Source organism: Dermacentor albipictus, chromosome 5 (assembly GCF_038994185.2).
Source record: "Dermacentor albipictus isolate Rhodes 1998 colony chromosome 5, USDA_Dalb.pri_finalv2, whole genome shotgun sequence".
Classification (NCBI taxonomy): domain Eukaryota; kingdom Metazoa; phylum Arthropoda; class Arachnida; order Ixodida; family Ixodidae; genus Dermacentor; species Dermacentor albipictus.
In genome coordinates this window covers 49,884,301-49,890,000 of record NC_091825.1, presented here as the reverse complement: position 1 = coordinate 49,890,000, position 5,700 = coordinate 49,884,301, and the positions used below count along the sequence as shown (strand labels likewise).

Here is a 5,700-nt window from a genome sequence, read left to right as displayed (position 1 = left end):
TGAATGGAGTACCAATTCACTTCGTCGCGAACTTCGGGAGCGCATATCTCGAAAGTATAGTGTCACCCTCAGGGTTCGTTCCCTTGTGGATATGTATTTCGAAGTCACCGGCTACAATTCTTAAATTGCAATGCGGTGTGCTAAGCAATGAGTTTAGAAGGCAGTTAGTGAAACTTCATTAATGAGAAAAACATTTCATTTTGATTTCTCGTGTAAATAATGTCCAACTGTGAGATTAATCTAGCTCAAGCAGTACAATTGTGCTCTATGGTGCAGGGAATTTTCGAATAAAGTGCGAATTTCGACCGGTTGGCACATGTTGCATAAAAAAAACGAGTAACAGTGAAAGACACAGGACACAGGAAGCAGACGGACGAAGCGCTGTCCATCTCCTTCTTATGATTTTGGAAAATTATGTTAACGATAAGAAAAGGCACCTTGTCTATACGCATATATGGGTTGATCATTTCCATGTTTTACGTAACCTTTAATACTCGAGAGTGGCAGATAGCATTTTTCTTGAGCTGGATTACTTAAAGAGGAGGGCATTACTAGCTCGAGAAATGGAACCACATATTCAACTAATCAAAAAGAGTTCACTAATTAGCTTCTTAATTATCTACGCAACTTACAGTTACTTAATATTACTCAATATTGCAATTTACAAATCATAGCTGCGGTGAGCCTGCAAGACGTATCCAGTTGAAATGAATTTCCGAGATGATAACAGTTTCGAGATATCATTTCCCAAAAGGTGCGACCATATACGTAGGCGTTCCAGTTACCTTCGTGTTTGAATGCATAAAAGAGCGTTTTGTTAAAAAAGTAAGTTGAACAACAGTGCATTATTGCGGCGAGTTTGGTTTACCTCGAAAGTGGTGTCATGCTGGAAATTAATTCCAAGTTGATACGGCTTGTACACTCACCGGCAACAATTGATAAACTGCAATATGTGCTAGTAGCTAATTGCGAAGCTAATTAGCGACTTTTTGCTAATTATCTGAATATGTGTTTTGATGTATCGTGCTAGTAATGTCCCCCATTCTAACCCTGCCCAATGACTAGAGTTTCGTCACCTGCAACAGCTTGTTTTTAAAAATTCCGTAAAACTTAAAAATGACCACCCCGTATATCGACCGGATGAAGCGGATTTTCTTTACAAATTAATAAAGCAATTTGGCACTGTTCTAAATAGAAAGTGTCCAAGCTACCAAGCTGTATAAATTATGCCGTCACAACTGCTTTCAGTGTTCGTCGGTGCGAATAATTAGTTGGAGTTCCATTTACAGAGCATACAACGATCGAGTCGTCTAAGAAAATATTCTTTTTTCACGCTTGGTTGGGTACTTTGAGGTGCGTGTGCCGTTTGGCAAAAGCGAAAGCAGCAGCTCGAATGTTTCCCTTGAGGGTGGCGTATGTACAGTAATGCAACATGTGTGAATTTTACAAAAGGCTAGGTTACCGAGCAACTACGTGTATACACTGTGAAAGGAAGCGTTGGACACGCTAGCATGCAAACTTCTTTCTGTTAATGAAATAGCAAAATATAGCTATCAGTGTCACTCCATAAAAGAGTACAAATACAGCACTTTGCATTGCTAGAAGTTTGTTTTTATTACGTACTATGGCGTTTACATCAGTACCGACTTGGTTGTAGGTGACAACGTATTAAAAAACAGTTCTGAAAAAACTTCAATTTTTCTTCTTGAAACACAAGACCATACTTTGGAGCAGCTTTATATAAAGTTACCGGCCATCGATAATTGCTCAAAGCAGTGAACACACATATAAGGATCAATGTCGATGTGTTTGTCAGCTCTTTTTACTGCGGTGATCATCACCACGTCCCAAGGTCAAAAACATTCAGCTTATACTCACGCGTCAGCAGTGGCCATAGGGAAAACAGCGCGAAGAGAACTGTTATGGTGCAGTGTTTCGGTGTCATCGTCTATGCTGCGATTGTGAAGACTAATGCCAGTTCACTACGCCTATTTGGAAATAGATTGAGAGAACCTGTTCGCGTGTTCCCATTATGATACTGCAATTTTGCGAGGCGCTCACTTACCAAGAAGAGCGCTTACATCGCTCGGAGGATTTCAACGAGAAAAAGATGTTCTGAGAAGCTGCGTGCTGCAGAACTATGCTTTAAACTAGAAGTCAGTGCGCAGACAGGAATTCGTTGTAAGCAAAGTGAATGCTCTGAACTGAACGGGCCAAGCTAAACTGAGGCGTCGACTCGGAATACGGTTTGATACAAACAGCCGACAGCGCTTTTAAAACCTCTTTTGGAATGTGCGCGCGAATATAGCGCTTCAGAGGGTGCCTCTCAATAAAGGCGCGTTGTTTTCTAAGCGCACGCATTCGCGGAGCTCTCAATGGCATCTTCGAGACTAAGAGCTGGGGAATAAGGGTAACCGAGCGGCTCGTTTTTACCAAGGCCAACACACAACGAAGCCAAAGAAAGTTCAGGAGAAATTCAGCTTTAAGGCGAATCATTCTTTGCTTCATACTGGGCGCTCCCTAGGTACACTGTAAACCAATTTACACTCTCAAGAATGCCATATGCGTATAATTCACACCTTTATACCATTTCGGCAGTAAGGATGTGAGTTATAGACGAATTTGCACCCTTGGGAACTCTTAAGGGTGCAGCTCGGTTTACCGTGTATGTTCCTGTCGCGCCTCGTTTTAGGTTTCTTCAATGAAAAATTACAGCAGGCTTGTGCAACCTTAGAGAATCACAACCCAATTTCTAGCGAAGCTGTTTATTTCGAGCAGTTGCAATAAGAGCTTTAGGTGCGTGTAATTAGATCCCATACTTGAAAATGCTGCCCGCTTATGACTGATCCGTTTGAGACCTTGCCCGCGCATTAACGCTTTTCAGCATTCGTCAAGAAATGTTTACACAGTCAGTGGTTCACCCACACTCTCCACCCTGCCACCTTCTCCCGTCCCCTTCTCCGACTCTGATATTCGCTAAATTTGATCTCGGTTGCGGTTACAGTTGTCCCAGGGCAGCGGCGAAAAATTGGCGTTGTTCGTAAAACGTTGCAATGATGAAGCTTCTTACCACTTGCGTACGTAATTTACTGCAAAGGCAGTAACTACTCTGCAGGCTTTGAACTTGGCCTACACATTACCCATAACGCGCTTCTTATTTAAACAAATATAAACAAGGCCACTCTGTTTAATTCACCGAGGACACCGGAGAAAGCAACTAGGAAAGTCGCATCATCGCATGAAAATATGAAGAAAAAAAGACGAGGGTTTGGCAATTATTTGTTACGCTTTCAATTAAGCCATGATTGGGACCATGTCGCGAATTACACTTAGCATGGTCCCATTTCTGTGAAATATTTGCTTGCGGTTGACATTCAGTTACGTCTGGGCGTTTGGAAGCATAAGTGAGAGGCCGTACGACATACATCTAACACTTAGTCATCAATTTTTTTTAGAACAGCTATGTTTTTCCACAACAATGTAACTTCCTACAGATATTTGTCATAGTATTTCACAAAGTTTCACTAAATGTGACTTGTGTGGCACATTTAGTTATGCCAGAGCAACAGGTCAAATTCTGCGCCTCTTCTTGGATCTCTATATAACTATCCAGAGCACTTGAATACGCAATTTATTGCCAAGGCACCATTTAACCGACATACTTTCAACTTTGCGTGCATATCACCCATTATCTGGCCCTTAGTGTCACCAAAAATAAAGAAGTTACCTCGTTCAGTTCGCTAAGGACACTAGGCGAACATGTTATCATGCACGGAAAAACAGGAAATACGAGGGTTCAACAACTATTTGCTACACTCTTACTTAGGCCATTAACGCGAACGTTTTATGACATATGTTGCGGTTATATCCGCGCGTTGTCGCAAAACGTATTTTTTAGTAACATGGTAGAAGTACCCCATATCGGAAGCGTGACACTTTTGAGCACTTGTTAAAATTTTTTTTTTTACAAAGGCAGTAATTGATACGCATGCGTTTAACTTGGCACACATATTTGTGACAGCGTTGTCCTTAAGTTTGCTAAACTCGGTCTTGCTTGCATTTTAGTTACACCAGGACAGCTGGCAGAATTTCGCGCTGCTCGTAAAACATGCCAACAAAGCTCCAGAGCCCTTGTATCGGTAATTTATTGCAAAGGCCGTAATTAGTCCGCAAAATTTTAATTTTGCATCCACCATACCCAGCAGCTTCCCCTTAGTTTCTTCGAATATAAACTAGGTGGCTTTTATAGTTCACTGAGGACACCGGAGACCCTTATAAGAAACAAGCTACATTCCTCGTTATCCCGTGTAGAAAAACAGGAAAAACAAAGGTTCAGTAATTTTTTATAACGCTTTTATTCAAGCCGAAAACAAAGAAATTTTCGCCATACAGTGCACTTAACATTCCCCATACTTTCCTTGAATTTGAGGTTGATATATCTTTCCGTTGTTTTATGATCCTGGTAAATATCGTGGATAATAGCAATAAGTAACTATCTACAGAGGCTGTACTTTACCCTCACTGATTAAAACTTTATCGTTTCTTACCTACAACATGCTTCATACTTCAAGAAAATATAAGCACCGTACCTCGCGTAGTTAACCGAGGAGATGGGGCAAAAACAACCGCATGCCTTGTACAACGTATAACATTTGTGCGAGGACGAGTACTGAGTAATTATTTTCAAAACGATTTCATTTTTCCATGAATAAGCTAAAATATAAGAATCGGATATTCTTAAGCAGCTGACGCATTCATCATTATTATAGCGAAAGGGTAAATGCTGGAGGATCGAATTTGAGATCTTCAAATATTTGTGACGTGGAATTGCTGACGACGGTGAGAAAGTGGCTGACAAAAAAGTTTTGAAATATATTTTTCTTTCATGTTTTGCGATTTTAACTGACCCAGAAGATATATGTGAACAAAAATTTCAGCATACCTACTGTAGTTTATTTCCTAAAAAAAACACTATATTGTTTTTTCCCCAAAGAAACCGAAAGCGCCTGTAATGCGTGTACGGGAAAATAGAATATATTTTGTCAAATCGTGGCTCACATCAACAGATACAATAGATATATATCCTAACACACAGACTCCCTGTTCTTCGACTTTATGATGTTTGTTTCACAGAAACGAAACTTAGAGCGCCGCAAAAGACGAAGTAAGGGACCGACACCGCAAGCGCGTTTTTTTTTCCTTCCTCCCACAGAGCACCACATAACTGCCATTAGAGTAATCGGCTTTGGCTAGATTTTACTACACCGACTCGGCACAGCATAGACGTCGGCGCTGCGAATGATTCGAGCTTTTTTGTGAAGGTCACTTTCAAAACAGGCTCGCCTGGCACATTTAAGCTAACTACTTGCGGTTGCCATATATTAGGCTGGGCTTCGAGCCAGCTTGTTGAAAGGGAGGAATCATCCTCCTAAATGGCAACGCGCGAAAACCGTGAGAAGGGTGTAAAGACACGTGATTTCGATTGTTTTGCCTCACTCAGGACTGAGGAAGCAAGGGATAGGACAGCCACTGTTCTAAACAGCCAAGAACGAATAACCGTACGGCCATGTGTAAGAAGTTGTCAAAGCAAGAACTGAGAAAATCAAGCATTCAACTCCAATTTCTCCATTGAAGCACATGTAAGACGCGGAAATGATCTCATTGAACAACTGTTGGAAAAATTTCAATGAAATTGATTAC

General features: G+C 41.0%; 1 long non-coding RNA gene across 2 annotated transcripts in view; it reads right to left on the bottom strand.

Annotated features, from left to right (window-relative positions):
• LOC135899170 (uncharacterized) overlaps positions 1–2,024 on the bottom strand; it is a 68,819-nt gene extending 66,795 nt beyond the window's left edge. For both annotated transcript variants that reach the window (XR_011514453.1, XR_010563548.1), the window contains exon 1: positions 1,879–2,024. This is a non-coding gene — a long non-coding RNA (uncharacterized lncRNA). The remainder of the gene's footprint in view (positions 1–1,878) is intronic.
• Positions 2,025–5,700: the final 3,676 nt, after the last annotated feature.